Genomic DNA, 27,554 nt, shown 5'->3' with positions numbered 1-27,554 from the left:
TTGAGATCACTCTTATCCATTCTACGTCTTACACCAACACAGAGAAGACCAAACAGACCTCAAGTGTTAGGGAGAGACACTCACACTTCACTTATTAGTGACATGTTAGAGTAAAACTCCACTACCATCAAGTCAGTCAATGCAGCCATCCTTTCAGCAGTAGCTAGGATAAGAAGCAGAAAATTCTTGGTGAACAAGACACAAAATGACCAAGATAGAGAAAAGACAGAAGCAGAAATACCAAGAGAGAAATTCGGCATTCATAAAAAGATAGTGGACAAAGCAATGGCCTGATCTGTGCTGTGTGCCTCTGGAAAGTTCAGGGTAGGAGAAAAGAGCTCAGGTGAAATATTAAACATGTTTACTATTTTATGCTTTCCTCTAGAGATTATCCCTCTCCTGAGTGAAAGAGGGAAACAGAATCAAGAGCAGCTGGGGGTATCTCTAGGGTAACACTTCGTCGAGGCTTCACACCCCACCTGTATCCCCGAAGGAACTGAAATAAGGTGGGGGGGTGGGGTGGGGGAAGACAATGAAGTGGTCTCTGATTTCAATTCAGAACCGAAATTAGTATACTTATGGGTTTATTTAATAATTCCCTCTAATATGTGGCTCTCTTAAATAATTAAGTAAATCAGTAAGTACAATACTAATTTCAATTCTGAGGCCCTAAAATTTATAGAGAATAATCACAATGTGCATTAAACACCTTCCTAAAAGTGGGAAAGGGCCTGTGGGGAGAATGGCAATTACTGCTTGAATAATTTAAAGATACAATAAAAGGCCTGGCCTTGCTTAGGTTATAAAATCAAAATTATTCTGGGGGTACCTGGCTGGTTCAGGCAGTAGAGGACAAAACTCTTGATCTTGAGGTCATGAGTTCAAGCTCCACACTGGGCAAAGAGCTTAATTTAAAACAAAACAAAACAAAAACTATTCCGAAGTTTAGTACTAAAATTCTTAAAAGTTTAAATATCGAATTCTATGGACTCTGGCAGAAGTGCTTCACAAATGTGTAATACATAGGTACAGATGTACACATAAGACATACCTATCAGCACATGCAGCAAACTGTTAACAGCGGTGACCTCTGCAGAGCAAGAAGGGAAGTATGAAGAGGCAGAGGGCAGGAGAAAGAGAGACACGAAATGAGGTAGACAGGATGACAGCTTCTTACTTTACATATAATTCTCTCAGCTGGTCATTTTACAGATGACTTCCCCCCATATTCTAAAAAATCAAAGTTGTTGACATTCCAGAGTTAATGGGTTGACTCTTATCTTTAATGTGGAATCAAACATCTATCCATCTCCTTCTGAGATATCTTCAAATATCCATAACAGTCATTTCCATGATCCTAGATAAATAAAGCTGCATTATAATTACTCAAAGTCCATCTGGGGAAACCTTATTACAGCAGGACTGTTTTATTCTTTTATGTCTTTAAAGAGGGTTAAGCAAGGCCAGCCTTATAGCCAACTGGGTTCTATTACTTTAAAATGTATTTATTATGAAAGTGTTGATTCATACACAAAACTAGAAAAAAACAGTTGAAAGAACCCAAGTGTGCCCATCACCCAGCTTCAAAAACTACCCTCTGCAGGTTGGCTCTATTTATAGTCAAAATCCTAACTAGTATGGGCGGATATAGCCAGTCTCTGCAGCTATTTTCCTGTATCTTTTCCCTTAAAATAAAAAACAACAACAACAACAACAATAATAAAATACAACAACCAGAGATTCCCTGTATTAAGAACCCCCCCAAAAAATACCAAATCACTGTACTGTACACCTGAATCTAGTATGTCAATTATATCTCAATTTTAAAAAATATACCCAGGGGCACCTGGCTGGCTCAGTCAGTACAGCATGCCACTCTTGATCTCGGGGAAGGGAGGTGCCTAGGAGTTCAAGCCCCATGATGGATACAGAGATCACTTAAAAAAAAAAAAGTAATGAAGAGACCCAATTTGCTCACCTCCACATGCTTCTCCATGTATCCTCTGCAAAGAAGTCCACAAGGAAGATCATTTATCAGCAAATAACAATCCCTCTGACTTAAGTTCAGACACATTTAAAGCCAATTCCAAAGTGCAACCCTAAACTACCTCCTAATTACCGGACATGAGAAGTCTAAAATACCATTCCCATGGTGGGCTGTTTCATCGACCTGTTTTTAGAAGTGTAAATAACTTGTAACAGCTGAGAAAATCACTTTGAGAGAGCATAAAATACGTATTAACAAATACACATTTGATTAGCAACCCCAAAAAGCTAAAAGCCTTCTAATACAGAGTCCAAAATCCTCTGTAAAAATTTTGAGCTCACGTCAACTGTTTGGCATTTAGGGAAATACATGACATGGTCACTTGTTCCCCGGTGTGGTTTTTTTGGGGCCGCTGGGTGACTCAGTCCATGTCTGGCTTCAGCTCAGGTCTGGGTCCTGGGATTGAGCCCCGCATCTGGCTCCATGCTCAGTGGGGAGCCTGCTTCTCCCTCTGCCTCCGCCTCTCTGCCCTGCTTGGGCTGCTCTCTCTCGGTCTCAAATAAATAAATCTTTTAAAATTGATTTACTTATTGATTTGAGCTGTGGTGAGGGGACAGTGGGGACAAAGGAAAAGAGAATCTCAAGTAGACTCCCCGCTGAGTACAGAGCCAGACCTCACAACCCTGAGATCAGGACCTGAGCCAGAATCAAGAGTCTGACACTCAGCTGACCTAGGGATGCACCTAGGCATCCCTCCAATGTGCTTTTTGTTAGCCTTACTATCAACTTCCCTCAAAGTAACAATTTTATTAATGAAAGCATATACTTTAGTTCACTTATGTTAACAACGGACCTGTTTACAAAAAACAAATTCCCAACTGTCCTTCCTAACAGTTGTTGAGCTGGAAAGAGAATTCTGAGGAACCAGCTTGGCAATCTTCACAGGAACAGTGCAGCACAGGGACCTCTCTGTGGCCTGAAACAGTATCTGGCCCTTAGTCTGTGTGTCTCAGGGTTAAGTGCAGAAACAAAGACCCAAATCCATGTATTGTTTTCACTACATAAAAAAAAATTACTCATTATTTCTCCACAGACACATGGATAATTTTTCTTAGTAAGGAGTTTCCCTGAGGGTGAGCTCTATAGCAGTTTAAAAGAAGAGCAACTGAGGAATGGCAAGCCTGGATTATGTGTGGATTATTTGTAGTAATACAACCTTTTTTTCTCCCCAGATCAAGAACATTGCCTATGTGGGAAATAATAGTAAGCCAGCTTTTAACAAAAGTTCAATTCCAAGTCCTCCAAAAAGTCCATCTCTGTCTCTCTTTTCTAGCACTAGTATTTCTTTGGATGGCAAACAGGAACTCCAAATTCTCTCAGGAAATCCGTACCAAACTGTGTAGCAAAAATAGAAGAAAAGAGGGGGGATTTTCTACTGTCACTTCAAACTTGAGGGAAATTCCAGGGTAAGGGGTAATCCTTTCCTAATTAATTGCATTATTACTTACTCTGGACACTTTGGGCTCAGTCCAACAAAGCTCATTTCCCAAAGTCGCCTGATAACCTGTTACAGAGTCCACCGGTGTATCCAGCAGGGAACACAGCCGACCTCAGGAGAGCTTCTTGACATCCCTCCTTTCAAGCCCAAGCACCAGCCATCGGCTAATAAACAACGGACTGTAACTCTAGTCTCCTGTTTGACCATTTGCAAACTGTTTTCTTCCCTCCTTGCCCCCAAAATATCAAGATGCCCAGGAGAGGGAGGGAACTTTTTCTTTTCTTTTTTTTTTTTTTAAGATTTTATTTATTTATTTGAGAAAGAGACACTGAGAGAGAGCATGAGAGGGGAGACGGTCAGAGAGAAAAGTAGACTCTCCGTGGAACTGGGAGCCTGATGAGGAACTTGATCCTAGGATTCCAGGACCATGACCCAAGCAGTTACCTAACCAACTGAGCCACCCAGGCGCCCTAATCCTTTTTTTTTTTGGACACTGGGAGCAATGAAAAGCTGCAAATAAATAAATAAATAAATAGCTGGCACCAAGCAAATATGCAAGCATCTTAAGTGAGAGAAATGAGAGAAATTTACCAAAACCAATTGCTCTGGATAAACCCAGAAACTCTTATATATAAGGCAATTGTTTTTATCTCTTTGTGGCCATTTTTTAATCAATAAAGTGAGGATCTGAACAGCCCACCATTGCCAAAAAACTTGAAAAATTTACACAAACTTAGCAGGACATTCCTCATCCTTACTTCAGACATGTCCTAAAACTGGAATTAAATAGAACAGCTTAATCTTTTGGTTTAAAAAAAAAAATCATCCTGGAGCTCCTGGGTGGCTCAGTTGGTTAAGCAGCTGCCTTCTCAGGGAAGGCATGCCTTCTCATGCCTTCTGCTATGATCTCAGGGTCCTGGGATTGAGCCCTATGTGGGCCTCCCTGCTCAGCTCTCTCTCCCTCTACCCTTCCCATCCCCCCCCTCCACCCCACTCATGCTCCCTCGAGCTCTTGCTCTCTCTCTCTCAAATAAAATCCTTTTTTAAAAATATTTTTTATTTGAGTGGTGCCTGGATGGCTCAGTCATTAAGCATCTGCCTTCTGCCCAGGTCATGATCCCAGTATCCTGTGGGATTGAGAATGCATTGGGCTCCCTGCTCAACAGGAAGCCTGCTTCTCTCTCTCCCTCTCCCCCTGCTTATGTTCCCTCTCGCTTCTCTCCGTCAAATAAAAAAATAATAAAATCTAAAACAAAACAAAACAAAAACCAGAAACAAAAACCCCCCCCAAAAAATTTTATTTGAGAGAGAGCACAAGCAATGAGAGGGGCAGAGGGAAGCAGACTCCCCACTGGGCAGGGAGCCCGATGCTGGACTTAATCCCAGGACTCTGGGATCATGACCTGAGCTGAAGGCTGATGCTTAACTGAGTCACCCATGCACCCCTCAAATAAAAATCTTGTAAGAAAATAATCATCCTTCCATCTCCAGCCAATCAGTACTGAAACTTACTTAGAAGTAATCATTTCACATTCATCACATTCTATTCCTTTATAAAAAACTAGCCAATCTGCCTGAAAATACATTATTAGCTGACCAGGGACTTGGCCACTTTCCTTCTGACTATAACTAAAAATTTAGCATTTGGGCCACCAGGGTGGCTCAGGCGGTTCAGCACCTGACTCTTGATTTCAGTGCAGATCATGACTGTAATATGGAGCTCTGCACTCAGTGGGGGAGTCTGCTTCTGAATCTCTCTCTCCCTCTGCCTCTATCCATCCCCCTCACTCTTGTGCTCTCTTCAAACAACAAACCATATCAACTTGCATCTGGGACAAGCCACCCATACCAAATTCAGGCAAGCACCTCACTTGGTAAAGATGAATTCCCAGAACAAGTCAGGGCTCTGCTACAGACCCCTGTCAGGATTTGGGACACTGCTTCTAGCTTCTTCCATCACAGAGTCAGCAAGAAGTCACATTTCCTTCTTGCTCTTCAATTACTTAATTAATTTCTTGTCCCAATGATACGGCAAACTCCACTCCTTCCATCTTTCACTTTTTAAAAGAATAGGACCATATTACAATTCCGTTTTTTGGGTTTTTTTGTTTTGTTTTTGTTTTTGTTTTAATTAAAAAGAGGGGTGCCTGCGTGGCTCAGGTCATGATCCCAGGGTTCTGGGATGGAGCCCCACATCGGGACCCCTGTTCAGCAGGAAGCCTGCTCCCTCTCTCACTCCCCCTGCTTGTGTTCCCTTCTCTTGCTAGGTTTCTGTCAAATAAATAAAAATAAAACATTTAAAAATTAAAAAAGAAAATGTTTAAAGTAGGCTCCACACCCAACGTGGGGCCTGAACTCACCACCCCGATATCAAGAGTCACATACTCCATCAACTGAGCCAGCCAGGCACCCCAGAACCATACTACTTCTGAATACTTAGAAAAAGTAGGAAAAATTCAGTGGTATGTATTTTCAGTAAACACAGAGTACAGGAGGCAGAAAGGCACTAGTTATTTCAAGGCTGATTTCCACACAGCAATCAGAGTTCCATAAAGCTTGCTTACTTGCCTGCTTTGACATCAGAGAAAATATTAGGATCCCAATGACAAATCTTTGCTGGGGAACACCTTTATTCACTCTTTTAATCAAACTATTTTTCCCTCAGGGCACCTGGGTGGCTCAGTGGGTTAAAGCCTCTGCCTTCGGCTCAGGTCATGATCCCAGAGTACTGGGATCGAGCCCCGCATCGGGCTCTCTGCTCAGCAGGGAGCCTGCTTCCCCCTCTCTCTGCCTGCCTCTCTGACTACTTGTGATTTCTGTCTGTCAAATGAATAAATAAAATCTTTAAAAAAAAGTAATAATCTCTGCAGGTTTGTTTATTCTTTTGTTAAATGTGGGTAATACTGGACATACAACTTCTAAGGTTTCAGGATAGGCAGTAAGTCAGGCTTTACAAACAAACAGGACACTGCGCATTACAGATGCTTAATGGAAAAGTAAATATACAATCATTTCTGTTTTAAAAAGTTTTGCTCTCTCATTAAAGCAAGTTTCACAATCTCTACATAGACGCGCACATTGGAAATACTGCAGGTTTGATTCCAAACCACAGCAATAAAGTAAGTCAAATGAATTTTTTGGTTTAAAACTTACATTTACACTATACTGTAGTCTATCAGGTGTGCAATACCACTATGTCTTAAAAAAAATACATTATTTTAATGAAAAAATATTTTATTGCTAAAAAGTGCTACCCATCATTTAAGCTTTCAGCAGGTTGTAATCCCTAATCATAGATCACTATAACAAATATAATTTAACAATTTTTAAATACTACAAGAATCACCAAACTGTGACACAGAGACATGAAGTGACAAAACGGCTGTGAACATGCACCGTACCGACAGACTTGCGGGATGCAGGGATGCCACAGCATTCCATTTGTAAAAACAAAACAAAACCAAAAAACACAGTACCTACAAAGCTCAACAGAGTGAAGTACAATAAAAGGTAGGTATGCCTACAGTTCCTTTAGGAAGAGTGGTAGGAGTCTATTCTCCAAAAATACCATGGTCCAGCAAGAACCAGGGGTGTACTCCTGTTCATTCCATGCGGATTTACTCAACACTATCTCCCATGCTGCACAATTATGCTAGATGCAGCAAACAAGAAAGACAAGGTCCCTGTCCTGTTGTAATTACACAGAGAAAAGTATCTTTCATTATCTCTTCAGGTTCATAATGTGACTTTGGGAGTTTTCTTGCACATGCACTAGAGTCAAGTCAGAAAGGAGGTCACTACTTTGGGATCTTTTCCTAGTCTCTCTTTGAAGTTTTCTCCTGTGCTGAAACAAGAGATAAGGCTTTAGTTAACAACAACGTATCAGTACTGGTTCATTAATTCTGTACACATACTGATGTACGGTGTGGATAACGGGAAACTGGGCCTGGGGAACAGAGGAACTATTATGGGTTGAACTTTTTCCCCCTCACTCCCAAATTTGTATGTTGAAGTCCTAACCCCAAGTACTGCAGAATGTGACCTCATTTGGAGACAGGATCTCTACAGAGATGTAGGTTAGCCTTATGAAGAGAGGACATGGGGATATGTGGAAGAAAGACAGTATGAAGAGACCAACCTATATGCCAAGGAACCAACCCCGTCAACACGTGGATTTTTTAACTCCAAGTCTCCAGATGTGTATGACAAGAAACTGCTCTTGCTGAAGGCACCCAGTCTGTACTCTCAGCAGCCCTAGCAAACTAATACGGGGATGTAGGACCATCCCTGCAGTGGTATGTCAACCAGGTCTCCAACGAATAAGTTTATTATAAGCAAACAAAAAGCCAGAGGGATGTGGTGTCCATGTTTCACAGTCATAAAGCCCAAAAAAGACAGGCGGCTGGGAAGTCCTGCTCAGTGGCAAGGGGAGCCATAATAACCGCGACACACAGCAACCAAGCTAGGACTGGAATCCAGGTTTCATTCAGTGTTCTCCACAATCTAAGGTTACTTCAAGATGAGCATGAAGGTGGTTGTAAGTGAGGGAATATGCTGAATTATCAATCTAAAATGCCCCATCTCCGGGTGCCTGGCTGGCTCAGTCAGTGGAACATGCAACTCTTCACCTCAGGGTGGTGAGTTTCAGCCCCACACTGGTTGTAGAGCTTAAAAATGAAAAGAAAGGGGGGAAGGGGTCTTTAAAAATAAATAAATAAAATGCCCTGTCTCAAGCGGACAGCACCCGAGAGTCACTTTTTCTTTTTATCTTTTTTTTTTTTAAGATTTTACTTATTCGTTTCAGAGAGAGAGAGAGAACACGAGTGGGGTAAGGGCAGAGGGAGAAGCAGACTCCCCACTGTGCAGGAAGCCCCATGCAGAGCTCAATCCTGGGACTCCAGGATCATGACCCAAGCAGAAGGCGGACCGCCTAACTGACTGAGCCACCAGGGGCCCCTGAGAGTCACTTTATAATACTGGACCAGGTTCTGCCGTGAGTAGGGGCTTTGGCACTGAAAAAGAACTAGGTTCTTGGCTCTTGCACTCATGAGCTGGGTAAGTTATTTTCCCAATCCTCCAAGAGTGACATACCAGTTACAGAACTACTGTGGGAACAAAGAAAGTGCACAAAAACTGCCTGGCATATAGCAGGTAAGTTCCTGCCACAAGCTATGTTTAGCTACAAACTCAGAATGGTGAAAAGGAGATGCTAGGGAACCTCTCTAAGAGCAAACAAAAGTTCACTGAATTCTATTTTCTTGCTATTAGTAGTAAGTAATCACAGAATACAGTGTTTTATACCTTGTATTAGCTAAAGCATGTGTTGCACTGAGAGGTATACAGAAGCAAAAAAAGGTCATATTCTTTTTTTAAAGATTGTATTTATTTATTTGAAAGAGAGAGAGAGCGAGCATGAGAGGGGAGAAGGTCCGAGGGAGAAGCAGACTCCCTGTGGAGCTGGGAGCCCTATTCAAGACTCGATCCCAGGACTCCGGGATCGTGACCTGAGCTGAAGGCAGTCGCTCAGCCAACTGAGCCGCCCAGGCATCCGAAAAGATCATATTCTACAGTCACACACTTCGGAGAACAAATCCCTTTGCTGCTAGGTGTTAGCAGGGAACATCAACAGCAAGTTGAGAGGCCATTCATTTGGAACTTGTTCATCACAGTATCCCCAATGTAGGCAACTTGTGGCATCTTCTCTTGAGAGTTTACTCAGTGGGGGTCTACTAAGCTAACAGATCATCTATGCAATCAATCTCATCATTAGAGAAACAGAGTGAACAGCACAGTCAGCAGCTTCAATAATCTTCACTTCACCCCAGAGGCTGTTCTCCTCTATCCCTAGGGTGGGTAACAGCAATTTTAATGCCAGTTTTAAAGTATGTGTTACCGCTAGGGAGTATCTTTTTATTTTTTAGAGGAACTCTCAGCTCTTCTAACTTAAAGACAGTACAGCCTATGTTAACTAATGACCTATGGCCTCTTGGGGCACCAGGGTGGCTCAGTGGGTTAGACCTCTGTGTTCAGCTCAGATCATGGTCTCAGTGTCCAGGGATTGAGCCCTGCATCAGTCTCTCTGCTCAGCGGGGAGACTGCCCCCCCCGCCTATTTGTGATCTCTCTCTCTCTAATAAATAAATTAAATAAATAAACAGTCTAAACCCCCCCCCACGCACACAAAACTAATGATCTATGGCCTCCTTCCGGCTTTCATTATGGTACTAAACCTCTTTAAAAACTAAACAGCCATCTCGGACACTTAACTGTCTCATTTTAAAATGAAATTACTATTACAAATACCTTGGGCTGAACCAGTGGTGCATACTGCTATCACCTTTAGAGCTTTCAAAGAAGTCCATTTATCAAAGATTCTTACTGAGGAAACCTGGAAGGGTTCTGTGCCTTCGGAACACGGAACACTGTTTGCGGATTCCAAGGAGTAGGACTGTGGTCTCTCTTCATGAAGTTATCATCCAACCCCTGACTCACAGACACCACTGTTTACACAGAATTCTACTTTATAACTCTATTAAGAGAAATAAGTTGTTTGACATCTTTTACAGACATTGATCTTTCTAGGATCAAATCATCTTCTCTAAACAAGTCTATCACACAGAGGTTTAGAAGGAAAAAGTGTGTGTTTAAGTTTATTTCATTATAAGTTATTCTTTCAAGGCTTTATATTTAGAAGATAGGAATGTATCACTCAATAACTGAATTATTAATTTTTCTGTTCCTTCAGATGCATAAGCCCTCACACTGCACTGTCCAATAAACATATGGCTACCAAGCACCTGAAATGTTACTAGTCTGTACCAAGATGAGCCACACATAAAAAATAAAGAATTTCAAAGACTTACTACAAAAATCAAAATGTAAACTCACTATTTTTTATATTAATTACATGTTGCAATGAGAATGTTTTTGATATATTACATAAAAATATCATTAAAATTAATTTCATTTGATTTCTTTTGTAATGTGGCTGCTAGAAAATCCAAAATTATGTACAGTTCAGACTGGACTTCTCTTGCACAGTGCTGTCCTAGAGGACAACAATGATTACATCTTTTTGAATGCTCAAGTTTTAAATCTGATCCAGTATTATGATTTGCCCCCCCCTTTTTAAGATTTTATTTATTTATTTGACAGAGAGAGATCACAAGCAGTCAGAGAGAGAGGAAGGGAAGCAGGCTCCCCACTGAGCAGAGAGCCCGACATGGGGCTCGATCCCAGGACCCTGGGATCATGACGTGAGCCAAAGGCAAAGGCTTTAACCCACTGAGCCACCCTAGGCACATTTTATTTATTAATTTTTTTTAAAGATTTTATTTATTTGACAGGCAGAGATCACAAGTAAGCAGAGAGGCAGGCAGAGAGAGAGAGAGGAGGAAGCAGGCTCCCCGCTGAGCAGAGAGCCTGATGTGGGGCTCGATCCCAGGACCCTGGGATCACGACCCGAGCCGAAGGCAGAGGCTTTAATCCACTGAGCCACCCAGGTGCCCCTATTTATTAATTTTTTTAGGTAATCTCTACATCCAACATGGTACTGAAACTCACAACCCTGAGATCAAGAGCGGCATGCTCAACTGACTTGAGCCAGCCAGGCGCCTCTACTTACTCACTTTTAAATTCATCTGTTATTTTTACAGTTTATAGTTTCTATCCACTAAGATTTTCCTGTTGATATAACCACCTGATGGCTTTCCATTTATATCTGCACTTCACCAGATATACTGAGGGAGAAAAAAAAGAGAAATGTCTTAAATAAACACACAACTCTACATAAGAAACCAAAAATGATTTCAAGATCTGCTATCACTTTGGATTTTATCCTGAGTCTACAAAAGAAACCAAGAGCCCAACCCACTGCTTCCATTTAAAAAGTATTAAGGGAGCGCCTTGGTGGCTTAGTCACTTAAGTGACTCCCTTCCGCTCAGGTCATGATCCCGGGGTCCTCGAATAGAGTCCTGCATCAGGCTCCCTGCTCTGCAGTGAGTCTGCTTCACCCACTGCCTCTTCCCCCACACTCTCTCAAATAAAGTATTTATTAAAAAAATAAATTAAGGCACTATTCAAAGCTACCTACATTTAAAGACAACACAACTACTCCAACTCCAGTTAGATCCAAACACCCAACCAGAACTTAGTTCAGATATATGTGAGCAATGCTGCTCCTCTCTCTGGGCTTTCCTCAGGAACTGCATATAAACCACCTAGAGAAATAGATCTACTGCGATACCTGAGTGGCTCAATCAGTTAAGCGTCTGCCTTAGGCTTGGGTCATAATGCCAGGATCTTGGGATCGAGTCCCCTATCAGGCTCCTTGCTCAGAGCAGAGCCTGCTTCTCCCTCTGCCTGCCACTCCTAGTGCTTGGGTGCTTTCTCTCCATCTCTCTGACAAATAAAAATATCTTTTTTTTTAATTTAATAAAATAAAATAAAAAGAAACAGATCTATTTATCTCCTAGAACATCTTATATGTATTCCTTAATAAAGGAACAAAACTGAACTCATCAGGTTTATATAGGAAAGATCTGGCTTGCCACAGTTTCAAAATATGAAGTGATGTGGCCCTCACCTACTTGTCCAACACGATCTCAAACCACTCTCTCGGAGCCACAATGGTCTTCTTTCTGTTCCTAGAAGAAGGCGGGGATTTAGAGTCTCAGCACCTTTCCACTTGGCACTGTCTCCAAATATACTCTTCTGCAGTCTCAGGCGTGGCCAGATCCTTTCCCATCCTGCTACTCTCAGCTACTTGAAAAGGCCTTCCCATAACGTGTTATCCAATGAAACCTCACTGCACCCCCAGCCCTCAGTTATCTGGTAGTCCTGTTTCATTCCTAACACTTAGGAAAATCTGAAATTATCTTATCTGCCTCCCCAAACTAGAAAAGTAAGCTCCGCAAGGACACGAGTCCTGTCTGTCTTCTCACTGCTGGTAACCCAAGCACATAGAGCAGGCACAGTAACAAGGACTCAAGCATCTACTGACTGAATATATCAAAAAAAATCAAAAGCAGCCTTAAAAGACAAAGGTAAGAATCTTAAGTGGTTAAAATCCAGTATGCTTATTTAAAAAATTATGCAACTGGTTTCCTATGTACATATGCTTCTAGTCTTTTATTTTCTAATTACCAATACTTAAGTCTCCTGAAGAACTGAAATCTTTCTCCATGGATGAAAATATGGAGTATGGATGTAATTATATTTAGTTTACTGAGGGTGGAGAGGAAAAAAGGCTTGCATTACTAAGTAAAAGATGAAATAAGGCTACAGTTAAAACCACTGAGTATTAGTACAAGCTTAGAGAAATAAATGGAACAAAATACAAAGTTTAGGAATACACTCCCACCACCCCGGGGATACCTGGATGCCTCAGTCAGTTAAACATCTGGGATCAAGTCCCAATCACACTCCTCCCTCTGCTTGTGTTCGTACACATACCTGCTCTCGCACCTTCTCTTTGACCAACAAATAAATAAAATCTTAAAAAAAAGAAGTATTACCTCGCCCCCCCCCCAAAAAGCATACCCTGTAAGACACACTTTACCAAGGTAGCTTTTCTTTTCTTTCTTTTCAAGATTTATTTATTTAGGGACGCCTGGGTGGCTCAGTCAGTTAAGCCTCTGCCTTCAGCTCAGATCATGATCCCAGGATCCTGGGATAGAGGTCTACACGGCGTTCCCTGCTCAGTGGAGAGCCTGCTTCCCTCTCCCTCTGCTACTCCCCCTGCTTGTGTGCTCTGTTTCTCTCAGTCTGTCAAATAAATTAAAAAAAAAAAGATTTCTTTATTTAAGGTATACCTAGTGGCTCAGTCAGTTAAACAGCTGCCTTTGGCTCAGGTCATGATATCGGGGTCCTGGGATCAAGCCCCGCATTGGGCTCCCTGCTCAGCAGGGACCCTGCTTCTTCCTCTGCCTTTCCCTTTCCCTGGTTGTGTGCTCTCTCTGTCCCTCTCTCTCTTTCAAATAAATAAAATCTTTGAGAAAGAGAATGTTGGAGGGGAGGGGCAGAGAGAATCTTCAAGCAGGCGCCCTGCTGAGCCTGGAGCCTGACAACCAATGAGATCATGACACCTGAGCTGAAACCAAGAGTCAGACACTTAACCAACTAAGCCACTTAGGCACCCCCAAAGGTGGTTTTTCAAATCACCAGATAAAAGGATGAATCAGTAGTCTGTACAACCTGGCCCAAAAAGTTAGATTCCTCCTTCTTACCATAAACAAAAATAAAATTCCTGCTTTATTAAAGAAATATGAAAAAGCCACTGAAAAAGAAAATATTAGTATTTACCTGATAGGCCCAGGTAAGCCTATTTACCAGTTTTCTCAGAGTTAAAAGATACTGCATCCACCATAAAAGGACAGGAAAGTAATAATAATAAAGTAATAGCAGGCACTTCTCCCAAATGCTTTGCATACATTCATTTGCTTAAGTTACAACACTGCTATGAGGTACATACTATTTATTATTACTCTCATTTTACACATGAGGAAACTATCACAATCTTAAATACTATAATACTATTTCATCTCTCTGCTTCAGAGAACAAAAGGGAGCTCCTGAAAAAAATAGAATGCATATCCAGCAATTCCACTTCTGGGTATTTATCCAAAATGAGTGAAATCTGGATCTCAAAGAGATACTAGCACTCCCATGCTCACTTCAGCACTGCTAACAAAAGCCAATATGTGGAAAGAACCTAAATGTCCACCAACAGAATGGATAAAGAAAATGTGGTGTACACACACAACAGACTACTATTCAGCCTTAAAAGAAAAAAAAAAGATTTCTTTTTTTTTTTTAAATGAACCTGGGAGACATGATAGTAAGTGAAATAAGCCAGTCACAAAACGGAAAATAATGCATGATTCCACTTACATGAAGCATCTCAAATAAACAATCTCATAGAATCAGGAGTGAATGGTGGTTGCCATAGGGCTGGGAGTAAGGGGAAACGGGAATTTGCTAATCAAGTGCAACAAGTTTCAGTTAACTAAGACTGATAAGCTTTAGAGATCTGCTGTACAATGCTCTAACTATAGTCAACAATATCCACTAAAAAATTTGTTAAGACAGATATCAACTTAAATGCTCTTATCACAGTAACATAAATAAATAAATCTTATCATCCATGTCAATAAACTGAAAAGCCTTCATGAGAGGTGGGAAGGAAGAAGTTTGTAATTTACTGCAACTGGAATCCCTGACTCGCATAGGAAAATTTAAGACCAACTGCCAGCCTGTCCTGGCAGCCACAGAAGGCACAAGATTCTGCATACATATAAAAAGCGTAACTATATGGGGCGCCTGGGTGGCTCAGTGGGTTAAGCCTCTGCCTTCAGCTCAGGTCGTGATCCCAGGGTCCTGGGATAGAGCCCCGCACTCTGCTCAGCAGGGAACCTGCTCCCCTTCCTCTCTCTCTGCCTGCCTCTCTGCATACTTGTGATCTCTGTCTTTTAAATAAATAAATAAAATCTTTAAAAAAAAAAAAAAGCGTAACTATATTCTTGTAGGGACTGTGACTATTTAGAGTTGTATGAAGAAGAAGAATGGAGCAAATAAAGATGTTGATGAAGATGGGGTTGCCTGACTGGCTCGTTTAGTAGAGCATGGGGCTCTTGATCTTGGGAGTCGAGTTCAAGCCTCATGCTAAGTGCAGATTACTTAAAAGAAAAAGCTGACGGGGCTCCTAGGTGGCTCAGTTGGTTAGGCATCTGCTTTTGGCTCAGGTCATGATCTCAGGGTCCTGGAAGTGAGTCCCACATCAGGCTCTCTGTCCATTAGGGAGTGTGCTTCTCCCTCTCACTTTCCCTCTGTATTCTCTTCTCTCTCAAATAATAAATCTTTTCTTTTCTTTTTTTTTTTTTAAAAAGACTTTACTTATTTGTTTGAGAGACAGTGTATGTGCGCTGGGGAAGAGCAGGCACAGGGAGAAGCAGGCTCCCGCTGAGCAAAGAACCAATGCGGGACTCCATCCCAGGACCCTGGGATCATGACCTGAGCTGAAGGCAGACACTTAACCGTTAGCCACCCAGGTGCCCAATAAATAAAATAAAATTAATGAATGAATAAATGGAGAAGGAAAGAAAGAGTTGATAAATATGAAATGAAATGAACATAAGTGGAAAAAAACAACAAAGGCTACAAAATGCAATCACAGAAATTTCCCACAAAGTAATAGAGATGGAAAGAGCAGAAAAAGGATAAATTTATAGGATCAGTTCAAAAGATCCAACATCCAATTAACAATTCCACAAAAAAGAGTAGAGACAATAAAGGAGAGAAAAATTAAGGACATAATTCCAGAAAATTTCCCAGAACTGAGGGACATTAAGTTTCATTTCAGTTAAGTGACCAGGACATTAGATGAAAAGAGCCACATAAAGAACATCTTAATAAAATTTCAGAATGCTGGGAAAGAGAAGTTCTAAAGTTGCAGAGGTCAAAGATAACTGGTATCTCATAAACAGTGAAAGGTAAAGAGCAATAGAGCAGTATCTGCAAAATTTTCTAAGGAAAGTTATGTCCAAATTAGACTTCTAGGGGCACCTAGGTGGCTCAGTGGCTTAAAGCCTCTGCTTTCAGCTCAAGCATGATTCCAGGATCCTGGGATTGAGCCCCGATTGGGTTCTCCGCTCAGCGGGGAGCCTGCTTCCCCCTCTCTCTCTGCCTGTCTCTCTGCCTACTTGTGATCTCTGTCAAATAAACAAGCAAAATCTTTTTTTAAAAAAATTAGACTTCTATACCCAACCAAACTATCAGTAAATACATACATATCTAAACAATTCACCTCTTGTGTACCCTTTTCTCAGGAAGCTGATGGAAAAAGGTGCTCTTCCAAAATGAGACTGAATTAAGGAAAGGATATGGGAAAAAGTTAACAGGATCCAGCACAAAAGATACAGGAAAAGTCAGGAGGATGATGATGTTGACAGAGCAAGCATGACAGCTGCCTAGATAACATCCAAAATGGAGCAGGTAAGAAAGGTATCTCCAGGAAGGTAAAACTTGTAATATCGCTAAAATATTTAAAATACTGAGGAATATTTACATTTCTGGGTAGACTTTAAAGATTAATTACTGATGAGAAGCAGAAATTAAGCAAAACAGAGCAAAAAAAAAAAAAAAAAAAAAGAATACAACAGAGAAAATAAAAAGCTATGCAAACAGGAAAATTACCCATGGCATGTGAAATGATTCTGCTGTAAGTTATATACAGTCATACACCTCCAACAGTGAATAGTGCTCTAAGCAAAATTATATTATTACCAGAGTGAAAATAAATGTGAATGTGTGAAGTGGTCAGGGAATTCTACCAGAAACCACCACCATCCAAGGTGGGAAATTACAGATAATACAAAAAGAAAAAAAATCAGAAAAATCAGTAAGTAACAAAATAAGCTTATTGTGTAGAAGCAATAGCAAAAATAACAGTAGAAGCAGAAACAACAGCTTCTAGGGACCAAGAAGGTTTTTTATACGTGTATTAATAAGTAAAATTAAATTCGATAAATATATAAGATGCTTTTAAGAAAATGTACTGTGAGAGAAAATCAAATGTATACATAAATGTATTCATGTCTATCACATAGTTATCAGACAAAGGAAAATGCAGAAGAGCCTAAATGTCTACCAAAAAGGAACTAGTTAGATAATTTGAAATTACATGGCACATCCATGACTAAATGCCACGAGTCATTTAAAAATGCAAACGGGGAATGCTAACAAGAACCAGGTGAGACAGGGAAATCCAACCCCGATTTTGCTTAAACACACACATATCCAAGTAACACACATATGAAAATAAATATTCATCAAAATATTAACAATGATTATACATGTATAGTTTATGGATAATCTTTTTAATACTTCCTAATGAATAAACATGTATTATTCAGGTAAAATAGAAACTGCTGATTCTACAACTTAGAATCAGAGAGGAGAGCAGAGCTACTTTAATCATCCTGTTTCAGTTTATTAAGCTGAAAAATAAACACTGCTTAACAACGCAGAACATCCCTTAAGGAATCTTCTGAACAACTCTTTAATACATAAAGCTGGTTTAATACGCCAATGTTATTACTAGTTCCTTTTAGCGCCATACATTTACCTTATCTGAACAATGATTCAACTTGCACCGGATCCCGAACAGACACTACCACAGAACAACACTGGCAGTGTCACTGGCTTCTCCAGTTTACAAAGTCAGGATACAATTCTGGAACAAGAGGAAACAAGCAGTGATGAGACAACTTCCCAACCCTTGCAGACTGTATCATGAAATACAGATGCTTCAAATCTCTAAGCAAAAACTCTACTTTAACCCTCAACTTCACTCCAAATGGACCTTCTCTCTCTCAAAGCATACTGGTCTGAGGGTCTTCGGTCCCACTCAGGTTTTTATCCATCCAACCCCCTACCTACAGTAAGGCTGCAGAACGGAAAGCTAAAACCTTCCCCTTATAACCTGATACTCTCACTGGCAATATTTCAGGTGCTATGGTCTGCATTATGCAAGACTAATTCACAAACTCCGTAATTTAACCTGGACAATTACTTCAGAAGAATTAAGATATCTGAAATAAAAAAAATGTAACTGAGGTATGCCGAACTGAATTTAACACACTGCAAGTTAAAACAACTTCGCATCCTCATCCCTTAAAACACAAAATAACCCTTCTGATCCAGTTACTTAAATACTCTCAGTTCTAAACATTACTAACATGACCATACATCAAAGCTATATATATAGTATTATCCAAAACAAATGGGAAAACAAAGTTCCAAGATGAGCAAGTATGAATGTCCTTACTCCTCCTAGCTTGTTAAAGCTTTATTGTTCATTCATATTGTTACAGAGTAGGAAGACACCCAAGATTCAAATAATCTGAAGATGCAGTCTTAATCACTTTTTTCCCCACTTACTCACCATTCACTCAATTAAAGACAACCACCCTAGCTTTCTCTAAAATCTGTGGTTTGCACATAGCTGAACTCTGCCTACCTAGCCAGGAAAAGAAAGGAATGTATTTGCTTAAGCTATGGTCTCTTGTTACATGTGAACCCTGAGCCTAGAACGCCTCCTCCCCTCCCACCAACCAAACCCCTACTCATTCTTACAGGGGTCTCGTTCCCCAGCAAGCTGTCCCTGGTGCACATAGGCTGAGTTCTGTACTGCTTTTCCGTGTTATCCTGGACATGTCTCACCTTACACTCATCTCATTACATCCATTAATGTCGGTTTCCCTCAAAGGACTACAATCTACATATACCTAACACTGGTATGTGTTTGCTGAGTAAACTGAAAACCCAAGCAATAAAATCTTGACCTATACCAAAGGGAATCAGGTAATTAATATTAGTTAGAGGCAATAAAAACTTACTCTTAAAACTAACAGGCGAAGACTACTTTATTCAGATAACATTAGTATTCGATCAGCCCTTTCACCAAAGTAAGGACAGTGTTTACATTTACGGAGTTCATAGTAACACAGCACTTTCAAAAACTTTCCTGCAAAATACTTTTCCATATATTCATGATGCTTATTCTTAGAATATATCCTAGGTTACATCAGCCAAAGCTTTTCCTTGTTTCTAACTGCAGAGGAACAGGGGCTCACAGCAATCAGCTGGAGGGAAGTCGAAGTGACTGTTCCTGGACTGAGAACCGCTTACTCTACAATGCACTGAATTAAAGAAAATGGGCTATTCTATTAGTACACCCACCCTTAAGATTCTAACCAGATAGCTAGCAAACACACACACACACACACACACACCCTTCCATTTTACTACCCCACCATGTTTCTTTCCTATTAATTAACCTCCTCTTAGACATCAGCAAGAATTTTATCACCCCAACAAATCTTCAATCTTCCACTGTTGCAATGGGTGAAGAAGCAAATCTGAGAATCTAGCCCTTATTTACTCCGTAACAGTAAGGAGACACCTAATGCCTTGAGTCATCCCTGCCACGTCTTTATGCACCCTCCCCAGGTTGTCCTGCCTGTGTCACCTGGACATTCACAGGCTACTTTTCCCTTGGTCAAATGCCAGATTATTAACAAGGACACCATGGCACTGCCAACAATAGACCTTTTCCCCTTTTACACAATTTCCCTAATTGTCCACTTATTCAATAAAAAAATTATCAAGTATTTACCACTTTGCCAGGCACTATTCTAGGCAATGGTAGGTCGACAATTTAAGTATCTCTTCATCCCCAGAGCTTATATTCTAGGGAAAAGTTGGGGGTACAGAGATATGGGTGAACATACAGGTCCTGCAAGCCATTTTAGGACTTTGGTTTTCTTCTGGGTAATGTGGGCAGCCAATGGAGAGTTTTCAGTAGAAGAGTAATACGACCAGAATTATGTTTTAAAAGGATCATTTTGGCTGCTGAGTACAGAACAGGTTTCAATGGGACAAGGTCAGAAGAAATTAATAGATATTGCCTCTAATAATCCAGGTGAAGGACAGGAGTGGCTTAGACCAGAATGCACCTCAGAATACTCCCACGTTCCAAACACTACCAGACCTTAAGTTAACAACCTAGTTCCTAAATCCAAACAGAGGGTAAATACTAATATTCTAGGACCATAATATTTGTACCCCTTAAGTTAAAGACTTGAATTATTTTTTCCTCATCTTACCTCAGGCACCCAGTAATCTTAGTTACTGAGATAAAGAACATGAAGAAAACACAAGGATGACCCTGCCTATTCCTATGAACCTAAGTTTAAAGCTAGTCCTCTAAAACCACCAAGCATAACTTGCTTGTGTAAGACTAATTTCCTCTAGCATTAATAGCAAGATACCAATAAAAGTGAACAAAAGAGCAGTATCTTCTAATTAAGTAAACCAAAATAGCCACAGAACAAAATTTAGGAGTGCCTGGGTGACACGGTCCATTAAGTATCCAACTCTTTGTTTGGGCTCAGGTCATGATCTTAGGGGTCCTGAGATCAAGTCCGCCTCAGGTTCCACTCAGCACGGATTCTGATTGCCCCTCTCCCTCTGCTCCTCTTCCAGCACACATACTCTCTCTTTTCTCTCTTGAATGGTATCTTTAAAAAAGAACAAAATTTGAGGGTGCCTGGGTAGCTCAGTGGGTTAAGCCTCTGCCTTCAGCTCAGGTCATGATCTCAGAGTCTCAGAGTCCTGGGATGGAGCCCCACATTGGGCTGTCTGCTCAGCAGGGAGCCTGCTTCCTCCTCTCTCTCTCTCTGCCTGCCTCTCTGCCTACTTGTGATCTGTCTCTAATAAATAAATAAAACCTTAAAAAAATAAAGTAAAAAAGAACAAAATTTAACCTTAGCTACTTCCTGTCTGGGGGGGGAAAATACTAGGGATTGAGGAGATTATGACAGCTGGGCAAATAAACTTTTAGTGTTTTACCACAGAAAACCATGCAAAGTTTGTTCTAAGCCCCTTCCATGGCATCAGCAGGAACCGAAACAGAATCCAAGTCTGGTGAAAATACTACAAGTGGTTTTGGAGAAAAAGATACTTCCCATATGGGTGGCGAATATAGGGCCTTCTACATCAAGGGCTCATCAAATGATGCACAAAGGCCAAATCAAGCCCAGCCTATTTTTTCCTTTTTTTTTTTTTCTAACCACCCAGGAGCTAAGAATTGTTTCTACATTTTTAAATGGTTGAAAAAAATCAAGAGTATTTCAAGATGTGTGAGAATTCTATGAAATTCAAACTTCAACATCTATGAATACTTTTACTAGAATACAGCCATGTTCCTTGGTTTACAGCTAGCTGCTTTCACACAACAGCAGAGTGGAGTACCTGCAAACGAGACTACAAGGTCTCACCACCTTGTGCTGCCAAAGACTGTGGGGATGCAGGTACAGTTCAGTCATTCAAGTACCATGCATTCTGCCATTTTATTACTAGTTTTAAATTACCAGTATGCCTCCATATGTTAAAACAAGAGAAAAGGGGACTTTGAACATTACCCATTTAAGGGGCAGTGTAGAGTGTGGATTATTTTGTTAATAATTTATATGGCAAAATTCTGTTATGAAAAAACACCAGGAGTACCTGGGTGGTTCAGTGGGTTAAAGCCTCTGCCTTTGGCTCAGGTCATGGTCTCAGGGTCCTGGGATCAAGCCCCGCATCAAGCTCTCTGCTTGGTGGGGAGCCTGCTTCTCCCTCTCTCTCTGCCTGCCTCTTTGCCTACTTGTGATCTCTCTCTCTCTGAGTCAAATAAATAAATAGAATCTTTAAAAAAAAAAAAAAAATGGGAAGAAGGAGCACCTGGCTGGCTCAGTCAGTGGAGCATGTGGCTCTTCATCTCTGGGTTGTGAGTTCAAGACCCATGTTGAGTGTGGGGATTACTTAAAAATAAAATTAAAAAAAAAAAAAGAAGAAGAAGAAGAAGAAAAAACACCATAACTTTGCCAAGAATATGATGTGTGTCGACATCACCAAATTAAGCACTCATCACAATATTCATATCTAACAGCATTCCGTTAGAAAAAGAAAATGTAAAACAGAGTATCTCATTGCAACAGAAGATCTTCACAAAAACAAAAAAGTAAAAATGAAGCTACAACCAAAGTAAGTTTCTGAGTGGTTCATTTGTTAGCTTAACAGGGAAAGCCATTTATTTACAGTGAGTTGATTAAATCATGTTTGCAGCAGCCAAGAAATGTGTCCAGAGAAAATCATTCTGTTCAAGCCTATTAGCCTTTTGACTGGAAATGCTGATGTGAATGGGAGCAAAAGCAGCAGTCAATTAAAAAATAAAGCAGGGAAGCCTGAATGGCATAGTCGGGTAAGCACATGCATCAGTCTCTTGGTTTCAGCATCAGGAATCTGAGCCCTGCAGGGAGTCTGCTTGAGATTCTCCCTCCTTCTCCCTTTGCCCCTCCCTCTTATGCACTGGTGCTCTCTCTCAAATAAACAGATCTTTAAAAAAAGAAAAAGGCAGGGTCGCCTGGATGGCTCAGTGGGTTAAAGCCTCTGCCTTCGGTTCAGGTCACGATCCCAGCAGGGAGCCTGCTTCCTCCTCTCTCTCTCTCTGCCTGCCTCTCTGCCTGCTTGTGATCTCTGTCTGTCAAATAAATAAATAAAATCTTTTTTTTTAAAATTTTAAAAAATTTTAAAAAGGCAGGTGGAGGGGAAAGGAGCTGACCTAAGTAACTATGGAAAAGAGTGGAACAAGGTAAACAGCAAAAGGAACTGCACATCATCAATATATTCTAGACGTTAAAGTTGTTTCCCATGGGGGTATGGGTTAACAACTCTGAAACCATTATATATGTATACTGGAATTAATAAGTATGGAATTATAAATAAATGGATGGCAGATGGTGAGAAGCAAACTTCTCACTGTTGGGAGTAGGAGGCCACAAAGACAGATGGAAAGGCTAGAATGACCCAGGTGGTACTGGATTAGAAGTGGAGATACCAGTATAAGCTCCTGTTTCACTTATACGAATGGACACACACAGATACGTCAGAAATATTTACAAGTATTTCTACATATATATAAAATGTTGTTATACACATAGCTCCTATATGTACACACACGTATTTCCTTGCTTTGTCACATGAGAAGACCTATAAGCAGTAACATTCCAGTACCAATAAGCACATCTAGCACCCACACCTGGATTTCTAATAATATTCTCCAATAAAAGAAACCAAAGCTCCTTGGAGAAATGACTAACTCTAGGGCTGACGCCAGCAAGACACTGGATAAGCCTGGAGTATCTTGTAATGCCAGAAAGGAAGAAAGTGCAACAAACAAACAAACAAACATACAAAAGCCACCACAATGAAGGGATTATGTCAAAAGAACACTCCTATCCAACTAAGAGTGTTCAAGAGCCAAACTTTAAAAAAAAAAAAAACCTGAACAAAATACAAAATGAAGTAATGGATAATTCAAAGTATAAAATATCCCTGAGACTATACTGATATAACTGTATAAATGGATGAGAAGAGACCAAATGTCCATGCCAAAGAATTCCAAGTAATTTATGTATATATTCCACCCTCCAGAAGGCGGAACACAGCTCTCCATTCCATAAGTGGAATGGAATGAGCCTAGTGATTTCCTTCCAAAAAGTAAAGTATGGAAGGGAGGAAATAATTTACAGCAGAGAAACCTAGCCAGGTGATCAAAGTTAACATCAACAATAAATCATGTTGGTAACACATATTCCTTGGTATGATGTGATGGAAATGATACCTTACTTCTGTGGTCTTTCTCACTAAAATCCATAACACCAGTCTAACCATGAGAAAAATCCCAACTGAGGGACGTTCTACAAACTGTCTAACCTACACTGCTCAAAACTGTCAAAGTCACCCAAAATAAAAGTCTAAAAAGGTGTCACAGCCAAGAGGAGTCTAAGGAGACATAACTACAAAAGAATATACCAGGATATCCTAGATAGGCTCCTGGAACAGAAAAGGGGTTATCAGGTAAAAATTTAAGAAAATGTGCATAAAGTAAGGACTTTGGTTAACAATGCATCAACAATGGCTCATTAGCTACAAACAACATACCATACTAATTTGTTAACAAGGGAAATGGGCATGAGGTATACATATGAACATTCTGTACTATTTTCTCAGATGTTCTGTAAATCTAAAACTGCTCAACAACCGGACATCTGTTAAAAGGGGAGAAGAATGATTTTCCGTGGTGTTCCTTGCCTCTTGGTTCAACAGATATTATAGACACTGCATAGCTGTTTAACTGCAGAAATCAATGCTGGGTTTGAAATGACTGAAGAACTAGCCTTTCTGAACAGTCTACACAGAACAACTTCAGGTGATAATCTTCAAAGACACCTGAGAGAACACTAATACAACCTGAACTTGAATCTGCTAAGATGTGGCACCAATGATGGTGGTAAAAAAATATGTAAAGAAGAAAGGGCTTAACTGGACAAATTTACAGGGCTTGTGAAAATGTTAAGGTGTTTCAAGCACATGGTTATTCCCTGTACATTCATCAGCAGGTACTCCACAAAACTTCTAATCACAGGCTGAGCCAGTACTGTCAAAAGTCACCTGCATTCACTGTCAATTCACTTTTGTAGACTGAATGAACCATCGTCAGTTCTGTGATTTTTTTTTTTTGTCAGAAATAGAAGGTGGATCCTGATTTGCATTACCAAACAGCAGTTCAATGGCTTCGCAGCAAAATTTTATTGATGAGATTTTTTTTAACCTAAAATTTTTCTGAAGAACCACCCTTAAACATTATTATTGAATACTGAAAGGCTTTGGAAATAGCTTTTGTTGCAGACTTGATAATGTTTCTTAATGAATTCAGTAAAAAATTATAAGGCAAAAAAATAGCATTTTTATGGGAAATACATTATAACAGCAAATTAACTTCAACAGTAACACTGTTTGAACCTCAGGTAATGTAAAGTTACCTTATTCACTCTTCCTGTACTATCAAAGTTAACACAATATCTCTGTTCACACAAAACCTCGAAAGACCGGGGTGCCTGGGTGGCTCAGTGGGTTAAGTCTCTGCCTTCGGCTCACGTCATGATCTCAGAATCCTGGGATCGAGCCCCAAGCCCCGCATTGGGCTCTCTGCTCGGCAGAGAGCCTGCTTCCCCCCGCCCCGCCTGCCTCTCTGCCTACTTGTGATCTCCGTCAAATAAATAAATAAAATCTTAAAAAAAAAAAAAAAAACCTTGAAAGACCTATCTTTTTCATTCAAACTACAGTTCCAGCATTATTTCCAATCTTCATGAAAGTGCAAAGTAAATATCCATCTTTCAAAATCATCTAGATGTGCAAGTGAAAAGCTTTCATCTAGGAGTTCCTGGCTGGCTCAGTCAGGTGAGTGTGTGGCTCTTGATCTTGAAGTTGTGAGTTTGAGCCCCGCTTTGGGTGTAGAGATTACTTAAAATCTTAAAAAAACAAAACAAAACAAAAAAAACCCCACAAAACTTCCATCTAATCGTCCATTGGAAAGGATTACTCTGCAGTGTAATGGTACCCAAAAAGGCAAATATCAAGAAATGAATCTAACAGAATTCTATAAATGCCTTCCAAGTGATGAATGTGCTCAAATAAACCATATGCTCAAAAAAAATCATATGCTCATGGATTATTTGGCAATACCTGTCTGTGTAAAGACATTTTCAAAGATGACATATGTGCAACCTCACTAAAGATTTCAGCATTAACAGATAAACATCTGCCATCCATTTTGATAGATAAAGCCATGTGAAATGTTATCTCCCAAAGTGAATTCTACTCCTGTAACACACCTGCCTTACAAAAATTGTATTCGACTATTACATTTTGAATTCTGTCAATAAAATACTTGTTTTCTTGGGGAGCCTGGCCGCCTCAGTCAGTAGACCATATATGACTCTCAGGGTAGTGAGTTCAAGCCCCACATTGGGTGTAGAGATTATTTAAAAAGATAAAAATTTAAAAAATTTATATATTTGTTTTCTTTCTCTAGAGAGAAAAAGTCTGCAAACGCTGGTTCTACGCTATTTGCTTAACAAAGGCATTTAGTGCAAATGGCCATTTAAGAATATACCCTCAATGCGCAGTAATTCTCAAAACTGCGGGGATCTCAAATGGTAGAAACTGTCACTTTTTAATCCTTATACCCAACAAATGATAGTTAGACAAATAAAATTAGTAATCAATCATCCCAAAAGCAAGTTTCAAAGCACTGGCCCAATATATAATACAAAACCACATATGCTCTAAAGGTGGACTACCTTTGATTCCCAGCACCACCAACTAGTACTTCTGAAACATGTGGTAAGTTACTTTATTAAATCCAACTATCTGTCTCCTCATCTGTAGAACTGATTCCCACTACCTAGGAGCTGTTATTAAAACAATGAGTTATATGTATGTGAAGTACCTCACACAATACTTACTGGTACAGGCCAATGTCAAAAATCAGAGTTAAAAAACAAGACTTCCACCAGCTAGTATGGGTAATCACACGGTCATTAAACAATGACTATCTTTCTCCTGAGAATTCAGAATTTGTCTCTATGGTAGACTCAGAATATGAGGTAGACACTGGTATAGCTTCAGAACCCTTTAAAGAAGCCCTACACTCTGGCAATAAACCCAAGCCTAAACTTGATTCCAGGATGATGAGTCTGCCACTTAAATTACACCACTAGTCTGTGCCTAGGTTCTCAATTCACAAGAGACAGAGAAGGATCAATATGCCATCCGTGCACCTGACAGTTTCCACCCAGATTGGTAGTTTTTTAGCGTGGCTCAGTGGGTTGGGCCGCTGCCTTCGGCTCGGTCATGATCTCAGAGTCCTGGGATCGAGGCCCGCATCAGGCTCTCTGCTCAGCGGGGAGCCTGCTTCCTCCTCTCTCTCTCTGCCTGCCTCTCTGCCTGCTTGTGATCTCTCTCTGTCAAATAAATAAATAAAATCTTTAAAAAAAAAAATCGTGCTTTCAGGCTATGCTCAAGTACCTTGGGGCAAAATAACATTCACATCAGAATCCTCTGGATCAACCAGTGGTTAAGACTGCCAGGAAATCCTAACAGTTGCTTTCCCAGAATTCATCTTTTTATCATATTGCAAAACTTTTACAAGCTACGATTTCCTAAAAACTTAAAGCTCTATCTCCTTGAAAACTAATAGTAGTGTCATGTTAGTGTAATGTTACTAGATTAAATGGCTTTTCCAGGACAAGTACCAAATTCCTTTTTGTATCCCCAGTGTCTAGGTACATGTCTGCTGAGTGACAAACAAACCAAACAAATGAATATCGGCTATATATTTACTACAGAAAAATAAACAAAACGGACTCTTTTAACCATTTTTTCGTGTACAGTTCTGTTCTGTTACACTGTTCTACCATCATCACCACCATCCACATCCAGAACTTTTTCACCTTCCCACACTAAAACTGTGTACCCATAAAACATTAACTCCCCACCCACAACCACCATTCTACTCTATGAATTTAACTGCTCTAGGTATCTCATGTAAGGGGAATACAAGATTTGTCTTTTACAGAGAGTCTCTATCAGCGAGCATGTCTTCAATGTTCATCCATGTTGTTG

At 40.3% G+C, this 27,554-nt stretch overlaps 1 protein-coding gene across 2 annotated transcripts in view; it reads right to left on the bottom strand.

The window, feature by feature from the left end:
* Nucleotides 1–27,554, bottom strand: part of THRAP3 (thyroid hormone receptor associated protein 3) — a 75,860-nt gene that overhangs the window by 31,575 nt on the left and 16,731 nt on the right. For both annotated transcript variants that reach the window (XM_044237806.1, XM_044237807.1), the window contains exon 2: nt 17,608–17,715. The gene's annotated coding sequence lies outside the window, so the exon portion shown is untranslated. The remainder of the gene's footprint in view (nt 1–17,607; nt 17,716–27,554) is intronic.

The sequence above is a fragment of the Neovison vison genome, chromosome 2, assembly GCF_020171115.1.
Source record: "Neovison vison isolate M4711 chromosome 2, ASM_NN_V1, whole genome shotgun sequence".
Lineage (NCBI taxonomy): Eukaryota > Metazoa > Chordata > Mammalia > Carnivora > Mustelidae > Neogale > Neogale vison.
Note: the sequence above shows the minus strand (reverse complement) of the source record. Positions and strands in the feature narration are given on the sequence as shown.